This window comes from Bos taurus, chromosome 26 (genome assembly GCF_002263795.3).
Source record: "Bos taurus isolate L1 Dominette 01449 registration number 42190680 breed Hereford chromosome 26, ARS-UCD2.0, whole genome shotgun sequence".
Classification (NCBI taxonomy): domain Eukaryota; kingdom Metazoa; phylum Chordata; class Mammalia; order Artiodactyla; family Bovidae; genus Bos; species Bos taurus.
Window position 1 is genome coordinate 36905729 of NC_037353.1, and position 11826 is coordinate 36917554.

The following is an 11826-nucleotide window of genomic DNA, read 5'->3' on the forward strand; positions in this document are numbered from 1 at the left end:
TCTCAAGAGGCAGATCAAGTGGTCTGGTATTCCCATCTCTTTCAGAATTTTCCACAGTTTATTGTGATCCACACAGTCAAAGGCTTTAGCATAGTCAATAAAGCAGAAATAGATGTTTTTCTGGAACTCTCTTGCTTTTTTGATGATCCAGCAGATGTTGGCAATTTGATCTCTGGTTCCTCTGCCTTTTCTAAAACCAGCTTGAACATCAGGAAGTTCACAGTTCACATATTGCTGAAGCCTGGCTTGGAGAATTTTGAGCATTACTTGACTAGCGTGTGAGATGAGTGCAATTGTGCGGTAGTTTGAACATTCTTTGGCATTGCCTTTCTTTGGGATTGGAATGAAAACTGACCTTTTCCAGTCCTGTGGCCACTGCTGAGTTTTCCAAATTTGCTGGCATATTGAGTGCAGCACTTTCACAGCATCATCTTTCAGGATTTGGAATAGCTCAACTGGAATTCCATCACCTCTACTAGCTTTCTTCATAGTGATGCTTTCTAAGGCCCACTTGACTTCACATTCCAGGATGTCTGGCTCTAGGTCAGTGATCACACCATCGTGATTATCTGGGTCGTGAAGATCTTTTTTGTACAGTTCTTCTGTGTATTCTTGCCACCTCTTCTTAATATCTTCTGCTTCTGTTAGGTCCATACCATTTCTGTCCTTTATCGAGCTCATCTTTGCATGAAATGTTCCTTTGGTACCTCTAATTTTCTTGAAGAGATCCCTAGTCTTTCCCATTCTGTTGTTTTCCTCTATTTCTTTGCATTGTTTGCTGAAGAAGGCTTTCTTATCTCTTCTTGCTATTCTTTGGAACTCTGCATTCAGATGTTTATATCTTTCCTTTTCTCCTTTGCTTTTCACTTCTCTTCTTTTCACAGCTATTTGTAAGGCCTCCCCAGACAGCCATTTTGCTTTTTTGCATTTCTTTTCCATGGGGATGGTCTTGATCCCTGTCTGCTGTACAATGTCACGAACCTCATTCCATAGTTCATCAGGCACTCTATCTATCAGATCTAGGCCCTTAAATCTATTTCTCACTTCCACTGTATAATCATAAGGGATTTGATTTAGGTCCTACCTGAATGGTCTAGTGGTTTTCCCTACTTTCTTCAATTTAAGTCTGAATTTGGCAATAAGGAGTTCATCATCTGAGCCACAGTCAGCTCCCGGTCTTGTTTTTGCTGACTGTATAGAGCTTCTCCATCTTTGGCTGCAAAGAATATAATCAATCTGATTTCCATGTTGACCATCTGGTGATGTCCATGTGTAGAGTCTTCTCTTGTGTTGTTGGAAGAGGGTGTTTGCTATGACCAGTGCATTTTCTTGGCAAAACTCTATCAGTCTTTGCCCTGCTTCATTCCGTATTTCAAGGCCAAATTTGCCTGTTACTTCAGGTGTTTCTTGACTTCCTACTTTTGCATTCCAGTCCCCTATAATGAAAAGGACATCTTTTTTGGGTGTTAGTTCTAAAAGGTCTTGTAGGTCTTCATAGAACCGTTCAACTTCAGCTTCTTCAGCATTACTGGTTGGGGCATAGACTTGGATTGCTGTGATATTGAATGGTTTGCCTTGGAAATGAACAGAGATCATTCTGTCGTTTTTGAGATTGCATCCAAGTACTGCATTTCAGACTCTTTTGTTGACCATGATGGCCACTCCATTTCTTCTGAGGGATTCCTGCCCACAGTAGTAGATATAATGGTCATCTCAGTTAAATTCACCCATTCCAGTCCATTTCAGTTCGCTGATTCCTAGAATGTCGACATTCACTCTTGCCATCTCTTGTTTGACCACTACCAGTTTGCCTTGATTCATGGACCTGACATTCCAGGTTCCTATGCAATATTGCTCTTTACAGCATCGGACCTTGCTTCTGTCACCAGTCACATCCACAGCTGGGTATTCTTTTTGCTTTGGCTCCATCCCTTCATTCTTTCTGGAGTTATTTCTCCACTGATCTCCAGTAGCATATTGGGCACCTATTGACCTGGGGAGTTTCTCTTTCAGTATCCTATCATTTTGCCTTTTCATACTGTTCATGGGGTTCTCAAGGTAAGAATACTGAAGTGGTTTGCCATTCCCTTCTCCAGTGGACCACATTCTGTCAAATCTCTCCACCATGACCCATCCGTCTTGGGTTGCCCCATGGGCATGGCTTAGTTTCATTGAGTTAGACAAGGCTGTGGTCCTAGTGTGATTAGATTGACTAGTTTTCTGTGAGTATGGTTTCAGTGTGTCTGCCCTCTGATGCCCTCTTGCAACAACTACCATTTTACTTGGGTTTCTCTTACCTTGGACGTGGGATATCTCTTCACGGCTGCTCCAGCAAAGCACAGCCATTGCTCCTTACCTTGGACCAGGGTTATCTCCTCACCACCGCCTTTCCTGACCTTCAGCGTGGGATAGCTCCTCTATGCCCTCCTGCGCCCGCGCAGCCACGGCTCCTTGGACGTGGGGTTGCTCCTCCCGCCCGCCGCCCCAGGCCTCGGGCTTGGGGTGGGGTATCTCCTCTCGTCGCCGCCCCTGACCTCGGACGCGGGGTAGCTCCTCTCGGCCGTTTCTGCGCCGTCGCAGTCTGGTACTCTCGGCTGCTGCCCCTGACCTCGGACGTGGGGTAACTCCTCTTGGCTGCCGCCCTTCGGGCATGGGGTCCTCCCGGCTTCTGCCCCTGACCTTGGACGTGAGGTGGCTCCTCTCAGCTGCTCTTGGCGCATACGTCGCAGCAACCTGCGCTTTGGCGTTAGTTGCTCAGTCGTGTCCAATTCTTTGCAACCCCTTAGACTGTAGCCTGCCAGACTCCTCTGTCCATGGAATTCTTCAGGCAAGAATACTGGAGTAGGTAGCCATTCCTTTCTTCAGGGGATCTTCCTGACCCAGGGATTGAACCCAGGTCTCCTGTATTGAAGGCAGATTCTTTAGCATCTGAGCCACCAGAGACATGCGAATGCTACTTTAAAGTAGAGGAAGCACCACTTTTTCTGGACTTTAACCTCAAAGAGCATGTGGGCAGCAGGTAATGCCTTTGAACCTTGTTCATTTATAAAATGAGACAAGACCCTCAAGCTCTTTGTTTAAATAAGAATTCTATTCCAATCATAACACAACATGCAAGAGTGAGAAAAAAGGAAGTGTTAGTGATTCCCTTCTGGCTTAAAATGAAAAGATATGCACACTTAGAGCTTCTGGAAAGCAGAACAGAATTTAAATTTTATCTCCACAGCGAAATGTTTTTAAGTCAACCAATCAGATTCAGACCTTTTACAGGGCAAGGGTTATTTTCACAGGATACAACATCACCACCTAAATTCCAGGTGTTTTACTAACATTCATTATACACAATGCGATTTGCTTTTTCTCTGAAGCTGCAGGAGACAATACAACATTTTTCCTGTATTATTTGCAGAGGTTTCTTTTACCAGCACTTCCAAAGGCTTGTGGATTTTCAAGGGTAAAAATTGTAGTTCTGTTGGTTATTACAAAAAGAGAGACAGGCCCAAGGAGTCCAAAACACACAATTTGGAGAAAGAAAACTACAGAAAACAAATGCAATACGGGACACATACTGGTTTGTACCAACAATGCGGATGATGTTTTCTGAAATCTCAGAAAACAGAAGGTTATTTTTTTTCAACTTCCAAAATATCTTAAGATTTAATGTAGTGAATACAGAGCATGGGATTGTGAATTGGAGGTCTGGTCCTGATTCCAGAATCAATTAACAAAGAGAACTCAGGTAAACAATTTCAATTTGAGCCCCCATGTGTGTCCGTCCACCTTTAAAATGAAGATGATATTTATGACTTCTGGGATTGCTTTTTCATTCTGATATCCTTTGGCTAATTAGGTGAGGCTTTACATACACAATGGAGAAGGCAATGGCACCCCACTCCAGTACTCTTGCCTGGAAAATCCCATGGACGGAGGAGCTGGGTAGGCTGCAGTCCATGGGGTCGCTAAGAGTCGGACACGACTGAGCGACTTCACTTTCACTTTTTACTTTCATGCATTGGAGAAGGAAATGGCAGCCCACTCTAGTGTTCTTGCCTGGAGAATCCTAGGGACGGCGGAGCCTGGTGGACTGCCATCTATGGGGTCGCACAGAGTCGGACACGACTGAAGCGACTTAGCTAGCTAGCTAGCTTACATACACAAAGGCTTCCCTGTGGTTCAGATGGTAAAGAATCTGCCTGCCATGCAGGACACCCAGGTTCAATCCCTGGGTTGGGAAGATCCCCTGGAGAAGGGAGTGGCAACCCACTCCAGTATTCTTGCCTGGAGAATTCCATGGATAGAGCAGCCTGGTTGGCTATAGTCCATGAGGTCGCAGAGTTGGACATGACTGAGTGACTAACACACGCATGTATTCATGAATGAGTGGATAGGTGGGTGAATCGATCATTTAAAAATAAAGTTTAGATTTTCTTCAGTATTCATAATTTTTCCCAACCATATAGTGCTCTCATTATGTATCTATATGCTTTCAAATGTACACTAATTGTCCCTAATAAATTCATATTTTCTTAAAGTTTGATTTATCTTTTTATTACAGAAAGCCTTGCTTACTTAATATATTATTTATTAAGCTGTCTTCTAGTGGAGGAATGAGCGTTCTGTGTCACCCAGTGATAGCTTAATGTCAACAAACCACTGAACAACACTCTGCGTTTTTAATGACTCAAACCTCTGTGCTATATGCAGTGAAATTTTTAGTTCTCAAGATCTCAATATGGATTAAAGACCTAAGTGTTAGACCAGACATACAATACTCTTAGAGGAAAACATAGGCAGAAAACACTTTTTCACATAAATCACAGCAAGATCTTTTTTGACCCATCTTCTAGAGTAATGAAAATAAAAACCAAAATAAATAAATGGGGCCTAAAGAATGAAACTAGAGCACTTTCTAACACCATACAGAAAAATAAACTCAAAATGGATTAAAGATCTAAATGTAAGACCAGAAACTATAAAACTCCTAGAGGAGAACATAGGCAAAACACTCTCCGACATACATCACAGCAGGATCCTCTATGACCCACCTCCCAGAATATTGGAAATAAAAGCAAAAATAAACAAATGGGACCTAATTAAACTTAAAAGCTTCTGCACAACAAAGAAAACTATAAGCAAGGTGAAAAGACAGCCTTCAGAATGGGAGAAAATAATAGCAAATGAAGCAACTGACAAACAACTAATCTCAAAAATATACAAGCAACTCCTACAGCTCAATTCCAGAAAAATAAATGACCCAATCAAAAATTGGGCCAAAGAACTAAATAGACATTTCTCCAAAGAAGACATATAGATGGCTAACAAATACATGAAAAGATGCTCAACATCACTCATTATCAGAGAAATGCAAATCAAAACCACTATGAGGTACCATTTCATGCCAGTCAGAATGGCTGCGATCCAAAAGTCTACAAGCAATAAATGCTGGAGAGGGTGTGGAGAAAAGGGAACTCTCTTACACTGTTGGTGGGAATGCAAACTAGTACAGCCACTATGGAGAACAGTGTGGAGATTCCTTAAAAAACTGGAAATAGAACTGCCTTATGATCCAGCAATCCCACTGCTGGGCATACACACTGAGGAAACCAGAATTGAAAGAGACACATGTACCCCAATGTTCATTGCAGCACTGTTTATAATAGCCAAGACATGGAAGCAACCTAGATGTCCATCAGCAGATGAATGGATAAGAAAGCTGTGGTACATATACACAATGGAATATTACTCAGCCATTAAAAAGAATACATTTGAATCAGTTCTAATGAGGCGGATGAAACTGGAGCCTATTATACAGAGTGAAGTAAGCCAGAAAGAAAAACACCAATATAGTATACTAATGCATATGTATGGAATTTAGAAAGATGGTAACAATAACCCTGTATATGAGACAGCAAAAGAGACACTGATGTATAGAACAGTCTTTTGGACTCTGTGGGAGAGGGAGAGGGTGGGATGATTTGGGAGAATGGCATTGAAATATGTGTAATATCATATATGAAATGAGTCTCCAGTCCAGGTTCGATGCACGATACTGGATGCTTGGGGCTGGTGCACTGGGACGACCCAGAGGGATGGTATGGGGAGGGAGGAGGGAGGAGGGTTCAGGATGGGGAACACATGTATACCTGTGGCGGATTCATTTCGATATATGGCGAAACCAATACAATATTGTAAAGTTAAAAAATAAAATAAAATTAAAAAAAAATAAATGAATGGGGCCTAATTAAATTTAAAAGCTTTTGCACAGCAAAGGAAACAATAAATAAGATGAATAGACAACTCTCAGAATGGCAGAAAATATTTGCAACTGACAAGGGATTGATCTCCAAAATAATACAAACAGTTCATGCAGCTCAATATCAAAGAAGGAACCCAATCAAAAAATGATTGGAAGGCCTAAATAGACATTTCTCCAAAGAAGACATAAGATGGCCAATAAACACATGAAAAGATGTGTTTTATTATTAGAGAGTTGCAAATCTAAACTATAATCAGATATCACTTCACAGCAGTCAGAATGGCCATCATCAAAAAATAATGTGCAAACAGTAAATTCTGGAGAGGGTATGGAGAAAAGGGAACACTTTTACATTGTTGGTGGGAATGTAAATTGATACAGCCACTATGGAGAACAGTATGGATGTTCCTTAAAAACTAAAAATAGAATTACCATATGCCCCAACCACTCCTGGGCATATGCCCAGAGAAAACCATAATTCAAAAAGATATGTTCACCCCAGTGTTCATTGCAGCACTGTTTACAATAGCCAGGACAAGCAACCTAAATGTCCATCAACAGCAGAATGGATAAAGAAGATGTAATACATATACACAATGGAATATTACTCAACCATAAAAAGGAATGGAGTTGTGCAATTTGCAGAGATATCAATGGACCTGGAACACAGAGTAAAGTAGTCAGAAAGAGAAAAACAAATATCGTATAATATGGCTTATATGTGGAATCTAGAAAAATGATGCAGATAAACTTATTTGCAAAGCAGAAATAGAGACACAGACATAGAGAATGGACATATGGATACTGGCTGGGGTGTGGGCGGATGAATTGGAGATTGTGATTGACATATATATAGTGCTATGTATAAAATAGATAACTAGTGAGAACCTACTCTATAGCACAGGGAGCTCTACTTAGTGCTCTGTGGTGACCTAAATAGGAAGAAAATCCAAAAGGGGGATATATGTATACATATAGCTGATTCACTTTGCTATAGCAGAAACTAACACAACATTGTAAAGCACTATACTCTAATAAAAATTAAATATATATATATATATATATGTATATCACTCTGGTTAAGTTCACTCCAAATTCTGATTTTGAACCCATCCTGAAATTTAAGAATAACAACATATATTAAAGGTAGAATATAATTTTTAACCCCCACCCTGATCATTGAATTGTCGCTCTTGGAGGAACAGTGTGCACTGGATTATATAAAACATGGAGGACATTTTGTTTACCAAATGCATGAATTATGTCAGTAAAGAAGGAAAGGCTTGTGGTCCTGGACTCTTTGCTGGTTTGTTGTTTGTTTTCCCAGCACACATATCAGGTAAGACAAGGAGTGTGCCCATGGAACTGAGAAGCTGAGCACTGACTGTAATAGTGATGGTCCAGCCTGGTGGCTCAGACGGTAAAGAATCTGTGAGATTCTTTGGGTTCGAGAGACCTGGGTTCAATCCCTGCATCGGGAAGATCCCCTGGAGAAGGGAATGGGAACCCAGCCCACTCCAGTATTCTTGCCTAGAGAATCCCATGGACAGAGGAGCCTGGTGGGTTACAGTCCACAAGGTTGCAAATAGTCGGACACCACTGAGCAACTAACACTTTCATTTTCAGTTTCAGCTCCACAGAATGTCTAGCGTACGGGAGGAGAAACAGCACACCTTGGGGTGTTCTTCAGGTATCTGTCCTCAGGTCATATAAGAACTTAGAGGTCATAGGCACTAGCCTCTGTTTCAGTGTAATTGTTGGTGTAGTAATCAATAAAGATATTTCTTTCCAGAGACTGAACTTTCCCCTTGGTTGAACAGTACCCAACAGTGTGTAAACACAACATTTAAGCTCTGTCCACAAGCCAATTTAATATAATTAACCAGTCAGTTTTATTTCTAAAAACTAACAAAAGCATTTAAGTCAAGCAGCAAGTTAATTTTTTAAACAGAATTTCACCAGCTGTTGATTTAATTTTGTTAATAATATATCAATTCACTAGTTCATCCAAAAAGATAACATTTGCTATGTGTATAGAGTGTTATGGAGAAAATAGAAAGCTGTAAAGAGATATGGTAACTTGAATGTCACAGGGTTACATAGCCACCTTGGGTAGTAGTTTATAGGGTGACATTTGACATCGTAAGTTTATGTAACAACTCTTCATATTAAATTTAGATTATTCCTCACAGCAAAAAGACAGAAACTAAGGAGCTCTATGACAACTGATTTTAAAGTAAGATACATTTCTATTTTATGGAACGATTTTATGATTAATGAATCTTTGAGGCTCTGATTTTTTTTTTTTTTTTTGCATTGAACAGAGCAAAACCTTGCCATCTCTTTGTAGCTTTTGTCATTAGATTGACTTATGTTTGCAGGGATTCTCTGCATTTTAATCCTCACCCTTTATATCCTATCCTTCTGTTGTTCACCCCATTGACAATAGACTGGGCTGAGTGGGTAGCCTTTCTCTTCTCCAGGGGATCTTCCCAACCCAGGGATCAAACCCAGGTCTCCTGCATTGCAGGTGGATTCTTCACCAGTTGAGCTACAAGTGAAGTCCAAGAACACTGGAGTGGGTAGCCTATCCCTTCTCCAGCAAATCTACCCAACCCAGGAATCGAACTGGAGTCTCCTGCATTGAAGGAGCTCTTTACCAATTGAGCTATCAGGGAAGCCCAGTGGGGTGCTAGAAGGAGGAAAAATGGGGCCTTGGTGGGTGAATCACATGTTGGTAAAGTGAGTATAACCCAGGTCACTATATAACACGGACACCACCAGGAGAGGGACTTACGTGATTTGTTTCCATTTTCCTCACTTCATTACTTCATTTCATTTCACTTCATTTTTATTGAAGTACAACAAACATACAAGAAAGTACACAAACCATGAATCTGCAGTTCTGTGTATTTTTACAAGGTAAACAATACAACTTTGTACATTAAACACACACACACACACACACTAATGACATTACAGAAATCTCCTCTGTGCATATCTCAATCATTATACACCCAAAGGTAACCCCTCTTCTGATTTCTAATACCATAGGTTAATTTTGCTTGATTTTCCTATTTGATATAAATGCAGTCATAAGCATCTATTCATTCTTAGTGTGGCCTGTTGGTGGACACTTAGATTGTCTCTAATTTGAAGTTATTACAAATAATGCTGCTGTAACTATTTTTGTATGTATGAATATGTATATTTTCGGTGCATTATTTTGAGTATAAACCTAGGGATGGACTTGAAGATTCATGAAGTGTGCACATACTCAACTTTGCTAGGAACTGCCAGGAAGCTCTCCAGGTGAGTGTAGCCATTCATACTCCTATCAGCACTGTTGAGAGTTTTTTGTTTTTTTGGGTTTTTTGCCCTCACATCTTCACCGCCAGTTCTTCTAATTTAGCCATTCTGGTGAGTGTGTAGTGATATCTCACACCACTCTGTGGTTTTCATCAGTTCTAAAAGATTCTCAGCTATTATTTTTTAAAACAAGCAAAGCACCATACCTTCCAGCATGAGGTTTATTAATAGGGGATGAGATCAAGAATCCACAGACATCTTTTGAGCTCACCTTCCTTGTAGTAAAAACAGGCTGAAGTCACAGTATTACAGAAAAGCTTATGAATCCAGGGTCAAGGTCAGAGACAGACATTTTTGAAAGAGCACAGAATGAGCTATTGGTGAAATTCCTTTATCAGATGAAATTGTTGCACTTGCATAGTGAGGAAAATGATACCTTTTTCCTCTTCTCTTTGCATTGTTGACTGGAACCCCTGTAATAACAGACATTAACAAGAGAAAAGCATACAATATAAGGTTAATGTGACACAGGAACCTTCCTAAGGAAATGAAGACTTGAACAAACAGTTACACTTGAGCACTTTTATGCTGTTTGGTGAGGTTTGATGAGAGTGGAAAGTCATGGAAAGATGTGATAAGGCAAAGAGTAGGAGCTAAGTGTAGTAAACTGGGGGGAATTATCAAGGCTTGTTCATTCACATTCCTCTCTGTGTCCCTTCTGAGTGCAGAAAGGCACCTCTCACATGAGGGTTTTATGACCTGCTTCGTGGGAAGGGCAGAAAATCCTTCCTGTACATGCCCTTTCTCAAATTTCTTCAATTTAAAATATTCAGTATGCCAGAGGGTCATGTTTTGGGGTAGTATGTCCTAAACCCTGTTGGTACCCATAGCACACGACCCATGGAATTGCTATCATTTATGTTGGAGAAGACTCTTGAGAGTCCCTTGGACTGAAAAGAGATCAAACCAGTCCATCCTAAAGGAGATCAGTCCTAAGTGTTCATTGGAAGGACTGATGATGAAGCCGAAACTCCAATATTTTGGCCACCTGATGCGAAGAACCGACTCATTGGGAAAGACCCTGATGCTGGGAAAGATTGAAGGTGGGAGGAGAAGGGGACGACAGAGGATGAGATGGTTGGATGGCATCACTGACTCAATGGACATGAGTTTGGGTAAACTCCGGAAGTTGGTGATGGACAGGGAGGCCTGGTGTGCTGCAGTCCATGGGGTCACAAAGAGTCGGACACAACTGAGCGACTGAACTGAACTGATGTGAACTGAACACATACAGCTGTAGAAAACCAGACATGTAAAGCTGTGTGAGGGAAGATGTCTGATGACTTCTCCTCTCCCCACTTGCTGCTGGGGGAAGGACTTCCATCCAGTAAACAACTGGTTTGTGAGCCGTAAGATAAACTGGCAAAAATATACTAGGGACAGTATGAATAGCCTCAGCTGTGTTGGCAGCAAAAATACTGTGACTACACAACTGAGAGTCACCAGAAGGCTAGCTGACGCATGGCTGGATTCACAAGAAACAGTTGGCTGACAAAACACCTTCTGATCCTGACTTGATGTTGGAAAAAGTGGTGACATTTTTAATAGGATCATGTTGTGGCTGTGGAAGCTGTGTTTGGCATGCTGTGTGGAGAGAACTGTGATTAAATTCCAAGGGGAAGTGTGTTCACATGAAGGAGACCAAAACACTTTCAACACCTGTTTTCAATGCCCCAGTGATACCTGATCCTGGATTTTAAGTGAGGTACCTCGGCATTGTGTTCATTTCCCTGAATAGCCTAAACTTCTCACTTCTTCGATAACTTAACACATAAGTTTTAATGTTGATGATAAAATTTTAGATTTTCTAAAAAGAGCAAACTGGTGGAAAACTGCTTGATCTCCAAGATTTCAATATTTCCCAACACTTGTTAATTTTCACCTCCATCCCCAGAATCCCTATTCCTGTCCGCAAAAAAGGCATATTTTTAAGAATAAAGAAGAAACCTCCTTTAGGATGTTTCCTCCTTTAGGATGTTTTGAATGCTGGATTCTCAGATATTCTTCATTCTGTCTGTAATATACACCAACCGGTATCTATAGCACAGTGACTTAGTTATGTGCCTATACTAACTCATGATCTCAAAGATATTTGCCCATTGTAACTTGTTGGTATCGGGACCCAGTTTAATTAAACTTTGTCCCGTCGTCCTTGTAAATCGTCACCTCACTTTAACTATAAAAGTACACCCCAGAATCTC